We start from the raw sequence: 16,386 nt of genomic DNA on the forward strand, positions 1-16,386 counted from the left end.
TTATTATAGGACTGTCAAGCACGCGTAGATCCTATAAAAATTAAGTACGGAACGTTCTCCAAGATCAATCTTCTGAGATTCACCTGGGAAATTCATTCTCTGTAAGTCAAAAATTCTCACCTTAGCTCTTTTAGAATGAATATTAAGTTACTTAGCAAATATTTGAAATAAACCTGTCAATTACAATCAAACATATTAGTAAATGAGTTATTTCTGTCCACTTTTACTTAAATACCAGGAAATAGCTCCTACTCCCACACAAAAAGACACTGCTCCAACGAGTGACTTTGATGGAAGCCATTGGCAGAAAGGATTCAGTTCTGTTTGAAAAGCAGTCACCCAGGAATTTCTATAACACCTGTTCCAGCCTGCGGGAGGGGAACAGTTTTCCTGAAAGGGGTAAGTGTCTACACTACCCTTCCATTATCTGGTCAAACAACAGAAGGAGGGGAAGAAAAAAATGCACAGAGAGATTTGTAAGATATAAATCATAAGACCGAACAAAAAAAAGGCAGAAATACAAATGGAAGACCAGGTGTGCTGTTTCCAAATTATTCTGAGTTGAGCCCAAATCCCTAACATCTCATTTGGTACCAGCTATCCAAACAGATGTCTTAGCCTTCGGGAAAATTGCTAAAAATGGAAGTGCAAATCTTCATTGGGCTTCTGCTTTGCCCAAACCTGCCACTGTGTTGATGCTGGTGGCATTAAAATTACCAGCAATAGAAGCATCGTGGTAAAACAGAATGCCAGGACGTGTCATGAAACTTTTCTTGTTCACCTACTATGTGACAGGAAACACACTAGAAAGGTTGGCATTTATTAGTTCGCTTAAATCCTTAAAATAACTCTGGGAGGAAGACTTATTAACCAGTTTTTTTTTAATTTTTTAGATTTATCTTTTAGTGAGGTAATGTTGGTTTATAACATTATATGTTTCATGTGTGCAAAACTATATTTTGATTTTTGTATACAGCGTGCTCACCACCAAATATTTAATTTCCATCTGTCACCATACAGCTGACCCCCTTTACCCAATTCACCCTCTGCATCCCCCTTCCCCTCAGGTAACCACTATGCTGCTCTCTGTATCTACGTGTTTGTTTGGTTTGTTTTCCACAGTGGCTGCACCAGTTTACATTCCCACCAATGTGCATAAGTTTTCCCTTTTCTCCACCTCCTCGCCAAGACTTATTCTTGCTTGCCTTTTTGATAATAGCCATTCTGACAGGCATGAGGTGATATCTCAAGTTTTTTTTAACATACAAGAAAACAAGCTCAAAGCCAACAGCCAGAAATGGCCAGGCGGGTTTGTGACCTGTACAGTCACATGAGTGCTGTGTTTGGTTTCACGATCCACCATTGCTGTTTTGAAATTCTTAATTTTTGAACAAAAACCCTGCATTTGTATTTTGCACTGGGTCCTGCAACTTATGTATCAAGTCCTGCCAATAGCCATGGTGATGTTTCCCCAGGCTTACCTCCTCCTTACGCATCTCCAGAGGCAATAGAACCAATCCCCCTGGCTGTTACTCTTTCTCTTGTATCAGGGAGACAGGCTTGCAGAGAGGAGAAGAGGAGATGACACACTGAGGAGGGGTCTTTACAAGATGTCTGGGACTTCCCTGGCGGTCCAGTGGTTAAGACTTCACCTTCCGGTGTAGGGGGTGCAGGTTCGATCGCTGGTCAGGGAGCTAAGATCCCACATGCCTCCTGGCCAAAAAACCAAATCATAAAACGGAAGCAATATTGTAACAAATTCAATAAAGACTTTAAAAATGGTCCACATCAAAAAAAAAAAAACAAAAACTAAAAGATGTCTGACAGTCTACAGTGTGGCAGGCCCTCAGGAGGGACTCTAGACCTAGGTTACAGACCAGAGGCCAAATTCGGCTCACCACCTGAGTTTTACAACCCACAAGCTAAGAATGGTTTTTACCACTTTAAATAATTGAAGAAAAAAATTTTAATATTTCATGACACTTGAACAACATACGACATTCAGATTTCAGTGTCCATAAAGTTTTACTGGAATACAGTCACACCCATTCATTTCCATATCATCTAGACCTGCTTTCAACTACTGTTGAGTAATTGCAACAGAAACCATAGGACCCAAAAGCCAACCATGCCAACACAGGCTCCAGATCTTTGATGAGTGAATGAATGAATGAACAAATGTTTTTAAAATAGCACTGTTAGTATTGGGTAGGCCAAAAAGTGTCTTTGGTTTTTTAAGTAAAAATAAAAGACACATTTTTCATTTTCACCAAGAACTTTATTGAACAACACATTCGTCCTTTCGTTCCACTACCTTCTGCCATTTTTCAGGCAACTTCATAATTCCATCTTCCCAAAACTTTTTTATCTTTTTGAGCAAAGAACTGTTCCAGGTGCCTTTTACAGTCTTCCAGGGAATTGAAATTTCTTCCATTAAGAGAATTTTGTAAAGACCAAAATAAATGGAAATCTGAAGGTGCAATGTCTGGTGAATACAGCGGATGAATCAGAACTTCCCAGACAAGCTGTAACAGTTTTTGCCTGGTCATCAAAGAAACATGCAGCCTTGCGTCATCCTGATGGAAGATTATGTTTTCTGGTGACTAATTCTGGACGCTTTTCGTCAAGCGCTGCTTTCAGTTGGTCTCATTGGGAGCAGTACTTGGAATTAATCGTTTTGTTTTCTGGAAGGAGCTCATAATAGAGGACTCCCTTCCAATCCCACCGTATATACAACATCCCATTCTTTGGATGAAGACCAGCCTTTGGTGTGGTTGGTGGTGGTTCATTTCGCTTGTCCCACGATCTCTTCTGTTCCACATTATTGTACAGTATCCACTTTTCATCACCCGTCGCAATTTGTTATAAAAACGGAACGTTTTCATTATGTTTCAGTAAAGAATCGCATGCAAAGATATGGTCAAGATGGTTTTTTTCGCGTAACTTATGTGGAACCCAAACATCAAAGCGATTCACATAACCAAGCTGGTGCAAATGATTTTCAACGCCTGATTTGGATATTTTGAGTATGTCAGCTATCTCCTGCGTGGTATAACGTTGATGGTTCTCAATCATTGTTTCGATTTGATCACTATCAACTTCAACTGGTCTACCCGACCATGGAGCAACGTCCAGCGAAAAATCTCCAGCATGAAACTTCGAAAACCACTTTTGACACATTTGATCAGCCACATCACCTCCTCCATACACTGCACAAATCTTTTTGTGCATTTCAGGTGCATATTTACCTTTCTTGAAATAATAAAGCATAATATGCCAAAAATGTTGCTCTTTTTTCTTCCATCTTCAATGTTAAAATGGCTACACAAAAATTCACCAATTTTGATGTCTTTTCTTAAATGCACACTGATATGACAGCTGTCGCATACAAACTAACAAAATTGTTTCAAATGAAGTTAAAGACAACTAAGTGCTACTAGAGCCATCTTACGGGAAAAAAACAAACAAACATTTTGGCCCACCCAATATTATACAATGTCAACACAACTTCATAAAAAGTCCAAAACTCAGTGACAGGACCCAATCTCTCAGAATTACCCAAATGTTTTAGAAGTGTAACATTTCAATTCCAGATCTCTCTAGTTTCTGATCTGTGGTTGATTGATTGCAAACATAGCCCCAATTCTTCCATTCTCCATAACTGTGTCCCTTGCAACGTGGCTTTGCAGCTCCTCCCACTGAGAGATAGAGTCTATTTCCCTACCCTCTGAATCTGGGCCGGACTTGCGATCTCCTTTAGCCAATAGAAATGGTGGAAGTGATGGGGTGCCAGTCTTGAGCGGAGGTTTCAAGAGGCCTCATGGACTTCCACTTGCTCTCTTGGAACTGTGTTTGGAATGGACTCCCTAAGGACAAGGTCGGGCTAGCCTGAAGCAGAATGAGGGGCCACATGGAGCAGAGACAAGTCAGCTGAGTTGTCCCTGGGAGGCCCCAGACAGTGAGAGAGACCAGCAACATTAGCAAAGCCACCTTGCTGGCCTATACTTGACCACAGACTTGGAAGTGAGCCCCACCAGATCTGCAGAGCCCCCAAATCAATCCATAGGCTCATGAGCAAAAATTAATGTTCATTGTAGAATGCCACTGTGGTCTGGGGATTGTGTGTTACACAGCATTATTGTGGCAAGAGGTAACTGATACACGACCCTTTTCTGTCCACTCATATGCATTTTCCTTCTCCATTATCATCTGTAGAAGAGCACAGTAATGAACATTTGTCAAACCATAATACTAATAGCAATAAGAACTGCCTCAGACATTTACGATGTGTTAGGCAATAGGCTAAAATTTTTGCTGAATCTTCACATTGAATCTTCAAAGTCTTGGCAGGTTATGTATGATAGGATGGCTCCCAATGGAGTCTGCTTCCTGGTATTTATGGCCTTATGTAATCCCATCCCCCAGAGTGTGGGCCAGACCTGGTTATTCACTTCTAATGGAGAGATAACAGGATGTGACTTGTGAGATTAGGCTACAGAAAGACCACGACTTCCATCCTGCTCACCCTTTTTTGCTCTCACTGGCTCACTCCGATGGAAGCAGCTGCCCAGTTGTGAGCTGCCCTGAGAAGAAGCCCACATGGGAAGGAACTGAGGGAGGCCTCCACCCAACAGCCAGTGGAAACTGAGGCTGTGGATTCAACAACCCGTGAGAAACCAAATCCCACCAACAAACAATTGAGTCAGACAATGTGTGAATCCTCCCTCAGTGTGGTCTTGAGATGGTTGCAACCTCAGCTGACACCTCAATGACAGCCTCCTGAGAAACCCTGAGTCTGAGGATCCAGATCCCCAACCCACAGAGACTGTGAAATTGTAAATGTTTGCTGTTTTAAACTGCTACGTTTGGGGGTAATTTGTTACACAGCCATCAATAACTGATACATTATATGATGTCACTTTTACAGATGAGAAAGCTAAAGCTTAGAGACGTTAGCAAACCTGCCCACATCAAGCAGGTTTGCTGCCTGACTCCAGAGGCCACGTTCATACCACTGGCTGCCCGCTGCTTTGCTGAGACATGAATTTTATTTCCCCTTCCCTTCAGCAGCCCCTGTGCCACTCACCCTCACTTCCTGTCTTTCAAGCTCTTGGCTTCATTGCTCCTTCTGGTCTCATTCTTTCTCTGCCCCTTGTCCTCTCTTTGTTCGTTTTCTTGCTTTTTGTCTTCAGTGGGGTCCTTGCCTCAATCTCTTCCTTTTCTCATCCTTTCTTCCCCTTCCTTCCTTTTTCCAGGGCCCTAGAACCTGAAGCACAGTGTTCACAGGTAAGACGACCTCCATTAAGGCTTTCAGTTGCCAGTGTTCAAAGACATCAACGTAGAACAACAACTAAATGGCATCTTAGAAATAAACTAGTCAAACACCCCCATCTCTGCGGTTCACCTGGGGGAAAATTCTTTCTACCTGACGTTATAGTACCTAATAGTTATTTTCTTATTTATTAACTTTTGTCCTTGATATATGTAAGCTCCAAGGAGGCAAAGACCAGGACTTTTTCACCACTCTTTTCTCCAGGCCTAAATTAGGTCTTACCCCACAGTGAACAGGCAACAATTATTTCCCAAATGAATGGATATTAAATGAGGAAGAGGAGGAGACATAAAGATGGAGAACAGGGTTGCAATTTAATGAACACCTTCTATGGGCCAGGCATTTATCAAGATTATCACACGTAATGATCACAACAACTTTATAAGGTTTCCCATCTTGTAGGTGAGAAAAACTGAGGCTAAGAAAAGTAAATTAATTTGCCCAAAGTAGCACAGCTAGTAAGTGACAGAACAAAGATTTGAACCCAGGTCCTCCCTGGCCTCAGAGCCTGTTTCCTTTGTTCTACATCCCACTACTGTCGCCCTGTGGGTTTCCAGAATAGCACCTCATACTCTCAGACCAGCATCTACATCTCTTTTGACCTGGCTTCTCAGAAATCAGCCTGAGCAACTAGAAATCTCACCTTGGCTCTTACCCAACACCTTTAGAGACACAGGTCAGAGATATGTAACCCTTAGCAGCACCCCTTGCTGGTAACAAACAAGTAAATCCAGGAGATAGAGGACCGGGGTTGGAATCCAGCTCTCCCGATTACTGACTGCATGATCTTGAGCAAGTCACCTAACATTTCCATGCCTCAGTCTCCTCATACAGAAAATGGGTATATGCATATACTTAAACTCATAGGGTTGCTAAGGAATTAAATGAGTTGATACGTGAGATGCACAAAAGTCTGACACATAGCAAGTGCTCAATAAAACTAAGCCACAAGAATTATTATAGTTTATCTTTAAACACCAGTCTCCTGACCCAGTTAAGTCAGGATGAAATGTAAGTGACTGGCCCAGATTATACAACAAAGCTAGGAGAAATGAAACTCCACACCTCACCCCATCCTGTTCACCTCACCCCGGACCCCAAATGGCTTCCCCAACAGCTCTTGCCCACCCCCTCCTGCACTCCCTCCCAAATCTTTAGCCAGTTTATTTAGCCTCACATCTCCAAGCTATCCTGAGTCATCCTTGAGGTCACGGCCAAGAGTTTTTTGGGGTTGTTCAGTGTTTGCTTTGGAATGAGCCTTTTTCTAAGAGAGGAGCGTGAAGCCAGAAGATGGAGTCCCACAGGTAGGGGGAAATTGAGCAGGAGGACAGGAAAAAAAAACAGTAAGAGGACTTCCAGCAGAGCCCTCTCTGTCTCCATGAAACTCAGTATATTCATTCCGCAGCACAAGACTTATTAGTTGCAGAATAGAATGGGGAGCCCACAGTAAGGAGTCTTTAATTACAAAACTCTTTTACCTTATTGCTTTTCTGTGGTCCCAGTGAAAATGAGCAGTGGCAGTTTCTATCAGAAATGTTAATTACTTTCCTGGGTAATTAGACTCACTGGGTACTGCAAGCACCTGACCCTCCTTTCATAACAGCAGAGATGGGAGGGAGGGAAAACACTGGTTGGGGGGTGAGGAGGGGAGGTGGGAGAGAAAAGGAGAGTGTTTATAAATGCTGAGAAAAGCAAAATCATCCAAATTAGTTGAATGGAAAATGAAGTTACAGAGGCCGCGAGGGGAAGGCTGGGAGGACAGGAAACCTACTAGGAGGGGCTTTTGAACACGGGGCGGGGTGAGGGGGGGAAATCTGTCATGAAGATGGAAACAGTGGCAAACCCCTCTCGAAATGATGGGTCTTTAGAGAGATTCCCACTCTTACAGATGAGGCTACTAAGGTGCCAGGCTGCTCAGAGACTTCCCGAGGTCACACAGCGGGTAGAGGCAGGGCTGGACCAGAACCTGGTGAATATTTCCTCCTTCCTTCCTTCGAGCATTCATTGGGTACATGAGAAGGGCTACGTTGGCACCTGGAGAACAGAACTGACACAGTTCTGGTTCTCAAGGAGTTTCAGGTCTGGGGGTGTAGACAGGTAATGGCAACATTGCTGTGAAGTAAGCATATAGCAGGCTGTGATGAAGAATAATTAGGCCAGAGGCCCTCAGTGTAGGTGGAGTAGTCCGGGAGGGCTTCTCTGGGGAGGTGGCTTTTTCCCTGAGACCTGAAGGTTGGGAAGAGTCCTGCTATTTGGAGAGTTGGGGGTGAATGAGTATATTAATTGGTGTTGTGGGTTGAATAGTGTCCCCACCGTCCGCCCCACCAAAGTCATGTCTACCCAGAACCCCAGAATATGACCTTATTGGAAATAAAGTTCTTTACAGATACGATTGGTTAAGATGAGGTCTTACTGGATCAGGGTGCACCCTAAATCCAGTGATTAGTGGCTTTATAAGAAGAGGAAAATTGGGCACAGACACACAGGGAAGAGGTCCCGTGATGACAGAGGCAGAGATCGGAGCAAGGCAGCTGCAAGCCAAGGAACACCGAGGATTTCCAGCCACCACAGAAGCTGGAAGAGGCAGGAAGGATTTCCCCCCCACAAGGGGCTTCAGAAGGAGCAGGGCCATGCTGACACCTTGGTTTCAGACCTCTAGCCTCCGGAACCGAGAGAATAAACGTCTGCTATTTGAAGCCACCCTGTTTGTGGTACTTTGCTACAGCATCCCTAGCAAACTAATGTCCCTGGATCTCTGACATCACAGACTAAATTCCCAAAATAAGATAGGAGGAGGTCATCATGGGAGCCCTGGGCGAGGAGTCCAGCTTTCCTGCGAACCTGCCTTGTTACTCTGGGCAAGTCACTCCCCACTTTGAGCTTTTATCTAAGTCAGGAAGAACTTGGGGTTCCCAACCACATGGTTGGGGAAAAGCTGAATCATCATTACCTTGGGGAGGTCGGTTTAGAATGCAGATCCCTGGGCCCATTCTCCCCGCCGCCCCACCCTGAAACCAGCATCTCTGGTGAGGCTCCGGAATCTGTATTTCTAACAAACTCCCCTGGAGAGGGAGTCTGATATGTCACCAAGTCCTTGGAATCTCTGGATTCCAACACCTACCCTAAGGGTACTCCTAGAGCAGTGTATGCATTACTCTAAAGACCGTCCACTCGCCATGAGCCACGCCTGCCCGTCCACGCTGACTTAACACACTGCTGGTGTCTGTGAGAAAACCCAGGCATCCAAGATGCCAGCAGATGCTTGCGCCAAAGGAGAGAGGCAGGCTTTGTCCTCAGTCATTAAAGAAGCTGTTTACAGAGCCCTGCTCCTCTTTTAATTTGTTTGTCTTTTCTATTGTGTAATTGAATCTCAGCCACGGGGCTCAGCCGAGCCTTGGCAGGGAAGGCAGAAAGCCATCAATACCCAGGAGTGACTGACAGTCGTTTCCAAGGCGAGAGGATCTGTGGGCAGACAGCAGAAAGGCTTGAATCCTGCCAGGCTTCAGAAGCAAGGCCATGTGGTGCAGGGGAGGGAGCATGAACTTTGCCAAGGAGACAAACCAAGGTTCAAATTCTAGCTCGGCCATGAGCCAGCTGTGTGACCTGGGGCAAATTTCTAAACCTCTCTGTTCCTCAAATTCCTAATCTGTGAATCCAAGGGTAACATACCCACCTGGCAGGGTTGCTGGGAGAATTATAAGAAACAAGCCCATGGAGGACCCAACGAATTGTGGGTGCCTAGTAAACTATAAATTATTATTATTGTCATTATTATTATTATTATTATTATTATTATTATTATTATTATTATTGAACAGTAGAAGGCTTGTCCTGGAGAATGCCAGTTGATTTGGCAAGGGATGGTACACAACAGCTAGAGCTGCAAGAGGTTATGAAAAGAGCCCAGGATTTGGGATCAGAATTTCTAATTTTGAATTTCAGTTCTGCTGTACATCCTCTGCGGCCCTGGGCAAGTCACTTAAACCCTCTGAACACCGACGTCTTCATCTCCCAAGTGGAGCCCAGAATCCCTATCCTCCCCACCTCTCCTTGTGATAATCAAATGAGACAACATTTGTGAAACTGGGTAAACTCCCAATCTTTTGACAAGTCCAGAAAAGAGATTACTATTATCCAGCCCACTGGTTCGTAAGCCTGGCTGCCCACTGAAATCCCCCGAGGAGCTTCTAAAATAATACCAGTGTCCACACCTCTGCCCAGACCAAATGAACAGCGGTCTCCAGGACTGGGGTCTCAGCAAGGCCGGCAGCCACTAGAAAGCCGCGGATCTGGCACAAAGCCCCCTTTCTGCAGAGGAGGAAGCAAATCCTCCCCACCCTGACCCTAGGGTGGGGTCTTGCCCACTTTTACACAGCAGCTTATTAACTCTCTGGAGTGTCCCTCACTCCACCCTGCCCTCTGTCAGCATAAAATTCCACCAGACACATTCTCAAGGGCCCATCAGAAAGGATTCTTTGTGGGACTTCCTTGGTGGTCCAGTGGTTAAGACTCCCGCGCTTCCACTGCAGGGGGCGTGGGTTCAATCCCTGGTCCTGGAATTAAGATCCCACATGCTGCGCAGTGCGGCCAAAAAGAAAAGAAAAAGAAAGGATTCTTTGTGTTGAATAGTCTGTCTAGGAATCTAAGGAGCACACAGCTGGCATTCTCCGGGAGGGCTCTGCCCAGAAGCTCCTCCATAGCGGGCACTGACCCAGCAGCGGTGTCCCGTTCCTGGGCCATCGAGAGAGGCTGGGACTTTCCTGCAGGTGTCCTGGCTGGCGACAGGGGGCAGGTGAGCAAGCCTCAGCATCAAACCCGCCTGGTTCCAAGTCCCCCTCTGCCACTGGCTAGCTGTGTGTACACCATTAGGCAGGCGGAATAAATGAGAATTTTGCTGTTTAAACACAGAGTTTCCCTGCCAGGCGGACTCTGGTTCCATGGACATATATACACTACTAAACGTAAAATAGATCGCTAGTGGGAAGCAGCCGCATAGCACAGGGAGATCAGCTCGGTGCTTTGTGACCACCTAGAGGGGTGGGATAGGGAGGGTGGGAGGGAGACGCAAGAGGGAGGGGATATGGGGATGTATGTATATGTATGATTGATTCACTTTGTTATAAAGCAGAAACTAATACACCATTGTAAAGCAATTATACTCCAATAAAGATGTTAAAAAATTAAATTAAATTAAAAGAAAAGAAATGCTTCCTTCAACCCTGGGGTTCAGCACAGCCCTTTGGATGAATCAGCCCTTTGCGGGCAGGAACAACGTCAGGCGGCTCTTTCATCTATAACAGAGCAGGTGGGGAGTTAAAGAACAAGGCCAGGGTGCCAGGAGAAGGCCAGGGAGCAGAGGCAGTGAGGTCTCAGTCTCTGAAAGGTTGTATAGGGAGGAGGTCCCAGGAGCAGAATTAGGGTGCTAGGAGGAAGGCCCAGGGAACGAGATTCAGCCCAACAGAAAGAACTTTGTCAGAGTAAGCTGTGAAACAAAGGAGCCAGCTGCCTGGTGAGGTAGTAAGCTCCCCGTCACACCGGAATTATGTCTGTGGACGTTGCCTGGCCCCTGGTAAGGATGGACATGCGAGCTAAATGGACTCCAAGGGCCCCTCCATGCTCAGATTCTATGTGTTGATGACCCTGAAGTCCCAGCGACCAGATTTGCAAGAAGAGAGTCAGGCAGACGTTCCAGTCCTCACTTCATCACTTGTTAGCTGTGTGACCTTGAGCAAGTCATTTGATCTCTCTAAGGCTGTTCCCTCATCTGCAATACAACAGTCATCACATCCGTTTTGAATGACTGGGGCGAGAATTGAACAGTGCACGGTGCACAGAGCACTTGAATGGGCCTTGTACACGGTCGAGTCTGAAACAGCAAAGCACCCCAGCCGCCCTCCTAATCGTGACCAGGCGCCTCCCAGCAGTTCCCAGGTCTTCTAGGAGACGTGCTCATTAAGCAGCTTAGTGCACAAAACCAACCGTCACTCACATCCTTGGATGCCCAGGATTAAATGCTGGTCGCAGTCTCTTCCCATTAAACTCATGCCTCGCAAAGCCCAGGCTGTTTCACAGGGAGAGAGGTCTTAATAGCCATGCCTAAAAGGAAGCTGCTACTGAGAGGAGAGAAAAAACTAGGCCTAAAGGATCTTGAAGAATGCAGGCGTGGTGCTGGAGCTGAAAACCCACATCTCTGAGTGCGGGTCTGCACTGCTGGGCAGGAAGGCAAGTTCCTTCCTCTGTGCGGGTGCAAGAGCCAGATATTCTAATCCCCAGGGCGCCAGCTGGCTGTCTCCTCCACCGCCTCCCCCCACCCCGGGCCCACCCTAAAGATGGGAGGTGAGCATCCGTCTACTGGACAAAGGCCAGCCAGGGCCAGAGTGACACCACATGCCCTACCTTCTATGTGTGTGGTGTAAGCAGGAGTCTCCCACTAGGATTTGAGGGGACCAGAGCATATTCCCACCTTGGTCTCCAAAGCATCTCCCCTATTAATTTATCACCCAGGCTTGGAGCTTATGACTTTTCAGCTTTTAAAGTACCTTTACTTCTGTTTCCTAAAACTGCATTCCCAGCCGTCAGGAAATCAAAGAAAATGGTCCAAACCATTTCCAACAACTAAGAATTCCTAGTTGGCTTGGAAATCATCTCTGGGTTAAGCCACCTACCCTGAGGAAAAAGTCGGGAAGGGGAAAAACTTCATCTCTGGAAACTGAGAAGAGAGTTTATAGAGTGTCCAGAAGCCCTCACCTCCTTTCCCTCCCCAACACCCACAGACATAGACACAGATACACATGCACACACACACACACACACACACAAGCGGAAATCACCAGAATCTATCTTGAAGCCATCAAGGTTCATTCGAGATGACAGCAGCTAATACTCTCATTTCACACATAAGGGAGCGGCCATGACCAAGTGACCAGGTCCTGTACTAAGTATTCTAAATGGTTCATACTTTAAGGAAGTTAATGACAAACTTTGTAGCCAAAACACAAGAACAGCTGTTTTCTTGAATGGACCAAATAAGGGAGAGTGAATGTGAGGATTCCTTTGGTGTCACCATGCCCATTTTACAGATGAGGAAGTTGAGGTGGTGAGAAGTGACTTGCTCATTACCACGGCCAACAGGTGGCAGAGCTAGCTGCAAATCCAAGTCCTCCAAGCACTGAAGGATATATTATTTTCATTATGTCACATGCATTCTTACCTGAAAGCCTCATTTGGCTTACTTCAGGGTTGAGAGAATTGGTTTGCGCCCTTTGGAAGCAAGGCTACTCCCCAGGACCTGTGGCTGTCAAAATTTAATGAGCACAAAACTTCACCTAGGAAGTCGTTCATGCCAAACATAAGCTCCAACCTAGTCCAGATCAGCTCTAACTTTCGTGTGCACAGAATCATCTGGGGAGCTTGTTAAAAAGCAGATGCTGACGTAATAGCTCTGGGGTGAGGATGAGACCCTGCACTTCTAACGTGCTCCCAGGTGATGTTGATGATGCTGGTCTGTGGACCAAACTTTTGAGGTGCAAGGGACTAGAGTGAGTCTGCCAGTGCTTGAACCCCAGCGTCACCTACTAGCTGCACAAGACCTGGCAAGCTATTCAACCTCTCTGTGCCTCAGTTTCTTTATGTGTAAAAAAATGTGTATCAGTACAGTGCTACCTCGTGGAGTTATTTTTAGGATTAAGGGAGGTGATCCATGTAAGTCACTTAGCACAGTGCCTGGTGCATAGAAAAATTTCAATAAATAATTATTATTGTTGTTATTATTAGTGAGTTTTGTCATACATTATAAGCTTTAAAAAAAAATGGTACCCCAATGTTCATAGCAGAACTATCTACAATAGCCAAGACATGTAAGCAACCTAAATGTCCATTGACAGATGAATGAATAAAGAAGATGTGGTACATATACAATGGAATATTGCTGGGCCACAAAAAAAAAGAAAAAGAAAGAAATAATACCATTTGCAGCAACATAGATGGACCTAGAGATTATCATACTATTTGAAGTAAGTCAGACAAAGACAAATATCATATGGTATCACTCATATGTGGAATCTAAAAATAATGATACAAATGAACTTATTTACAAAACAGATATAGACTCACAGACATAGAAAACAAACTTATGGTTACCAAAAGGGAAATGGGGGAGGAGGATAAATAGGAGTTTGGGATTAGCAGATACACACTACTATATATAAAATAGATAAACAACAAGGACCTACTGTGTAGCACAGGGAACTATATTCAGTATCTTGTGATAACCTATGATGGAAAAGAATCTGAAAAAGAATAGATATGTATGTATAACTGAATCACTTTGCTATATACCTGAAACTAACACAACATTGTATATCAACTATACTTCAATTTTTAAAAAATTAAAAATAAATAAAATGAATGAAAGCTGTTAATGTTATATCTTCCCACAAGTTTACATTTATTCAGCTCTCCCGAGCCCTGTAGCTTCCTCTAGAAATGAATTTTAGAGCCAGCAATAGCACAGTAATAATGCTTTTTCATGTATATTTGTTCTCAATAGTAACTTTGTGCTTAAAACCACCATGATTTATTGTTTCTGCAATTCTGTGGTCAACTGAGTTCCACTGGGCGGTTCTTCTGCTTTACGTGGAGGAGCTGAGGTCTCTCTGTATTCAGTAAGAGCTTAGCTGGGAGCGATGCTGAGCTGAGTGTCACTCTCATCGCCCTTATCCTCCAGGGCTCTGTCCACGTGGCCTCTCATCACCCACTAGTCTAACCAAGTTTCTTTCACAGCGCAATGGCTGCCTTCCCAGAGTGAGGGTCTGAGAGGAGAAACCCCAGCGCGCACGTATGTGTCAATCCTTTACTCGATTATGCTCGCTGATGGCCCATTGGCCTAAACAAGTCACAGGGACACAGACTACCAAGGGTATGAACACTAGGAAGCGTGGTCACGTGGGGAGCCGCCAGGGTGAAATCTACCACAATTAACTTATTTGATGATAAGCCCCTGAAAGACAGCTCGTCTACCCCATGCACTCCTGTATTCCCAGTCCTAGGAGACTGGTGAATACGTCTGATCCTGCAAGCACCCTGAGATACAGTTAAATCAAAAAGGTGATCTCCGTCTGCAGACAGCTGTGAGAGCTTGGAGTCATGCAGCTAGTTAGGGGCTGGTGCCCAGGACATCAAGCCCAGGTCTGTCATCCTTTCCTCTCCACTATTCCTGTTAATCTTGCCATACAAACTTTTTCTGCCAGCCCCTCCTTACCCTGTATGTCTCTTCTCTCCAAACTTCCTGGTGACATGGTTAATTATTTATAAATGAACATTTAAATACACGAGAATATGTGCTATTTAAAGGAAGCCTGTGGTGACTGATAGAGTAATGAAAATAATCATTTATTCCACAAGCTTTTATTGGGGCTCGGTTTGCACCAGGCACTGTGCGGGCAGTGGTGGAGGGACAATGGGGGGATTCGGGGTTAGAAGACGGGGCTGCTGCCCTCAGGGAGCTAAATCACTTATGCTTCCAGCAACAGATATTTGTCAGGCACCTCCTGTGTGTCTGACTAAGTACCAGGCAACAGGGGTGAACCCAGCACCGTTTCTGCCCTCAACGTGCTCACAGACTGGCCGGGAGACCAGCAAGCAAGCATCCCGCATCACGTGGGTGTAATGGGATAGCTGTGTTTGGGAAAGGTCCTCTGAGTGTGGAGAAGGGCCAAACTCTGCCTGGTGGAGAGACAGGGGTCAAAGAAAGCTTCCCAGGAACAGTGACCCACGAACGGTCCCTGGACACTGAAGAAGGTGACATAGTAGACAAGATCCCAGAGAGCCACGCAGGCTGGGACAAGAAGGCACTAAAGATAATCCAAGTCACTAAGTCAGGGACAGAGGGTCTCCTGTATCCTGTGTGCAGAGCCTGTTTCCTAAGATGCACAGCCCAAGGCTGCTCTACCCAGAGGTACCAGCTTGGCCAGAAGGTGCTTTCCGGCCCCATCCTGCAGATCCGGTCAAGGTCATGTGCTTGCACAGGCCTTCCCTGATGACCAGAGTGGTCCCTCCTTTGCTATCACTCCATGTTTATCTTCTTCATGGAGCTTAGCCCTGACATGGCCGACTTGCTCATTATCTGTCACCTCCACTCAAAATAGCTCCATGGGGGTAGGGACTTGGCTGCTCTCTGACATCCCGATTAGAATGTAAGCTGCATAGGGACCAGGACTTTGTCTGGCTCATGTGTCAAGCACCTATAGGAATCTCTGGCACCTAGAATGTGATTAAAGAATGAATGAAGGCAAGGGTCCCTAGCAGGAGGAATGAGGGGCTGGGGAGTAGGGGGGGCACCAGGAGTAAGTCTTAGGAGTCCTATGACTTTAGAACAAGCCCTATCTGAGTGCCCATATTGCCTCTGTCCCTTACTCAATCACAGACTATTGGAAAGCACTCCCCCTCTTCAGATCCCCCAGATTCCTCATCCCCATTGCCAGGCATCATTTTCCAGATCAAATTTCAGAACAAGTACAAGGGTTCTATTTTTGACAGGTCTTGAGATTGTGGGGGCAGCCTTATGGGTGCACCAGGGAGGTCAGGCCTGGCAGGAGCCCAGCCAACATCATATGATCAACATCGTGATGAGGTATGAAATTCAAAGCTCAGCTGTGCTGGGTTCCAGAGAGAGGGCAAGAAGCAAGAGAGATTTCTTATGGACTTTTGTGTTTTCATACATGCTGATCCCTCTTCAGGAAAAGCTTTCCCTCCCTTTACATGGTGAATTCTTATCCATCCTTCAAAACCCCACTGAAATACCCCCCCTTCTCTGAAAACTGCTCTGCAACCCATTGCATTAGTCACTCCCTCTTCTGTACTCCCTTCAGAGCTGGAACATGATTCTATGAATACTTTATCATTTTTGCTGTTCAATGAGACCTTTCCTAGAGCAGAGGTGGCCTGATCTCTCTGTAGCTCCAATGCGCATCACAGAACCTCATACGTACTACACCTAATAATAACCACCACTTGGTACGCACACACTCTATTTCCAGGCTCTATGCTAAGAGTTT

At 45.5% G+C, this 16,386-nt stretch overlaps 1 long non-coding RNA gene across 2 annotated transcripts in view; it reads right to left on the bottom strand.

The window, feature by feature from the left end:
* LOC309608645 overlaps positions 1-16,386 on the bottom strand; it is a 127,342-nt gene that overhangs the window by 34,116 nt on the left and 76,840 nt on the right. Inside the window, exons 3-4 of one of the 2 annotated variants that reach the window (XR_014233031.1) lie at positions 5,087-5,266; positions 1,482-4,209 (exon numbers count right to left, since the gene is read on the bottom strand). This is a non-coding gene — a long non-coding RNA (uncharacterized lncRNA). Of the gene's footprint in view, positions 1-1,481; positions 5,267-16,386 lie in introns of both variants that reach the window. The other variant, XR_014233030.1, reaches the window with a different exon arrangement.

Source organism: Balaenoptera borealis (genome assembly GCF_965194805.1).
Source record: "Balaenoptera borealis genome assembly, chromosome: 13".
NCBI lineage: Eukaryota > Metazoa > Chordata > Mammalia > Artiodactyla > Balaenopteridae > Balaenoptera > Balaenoptera borealis.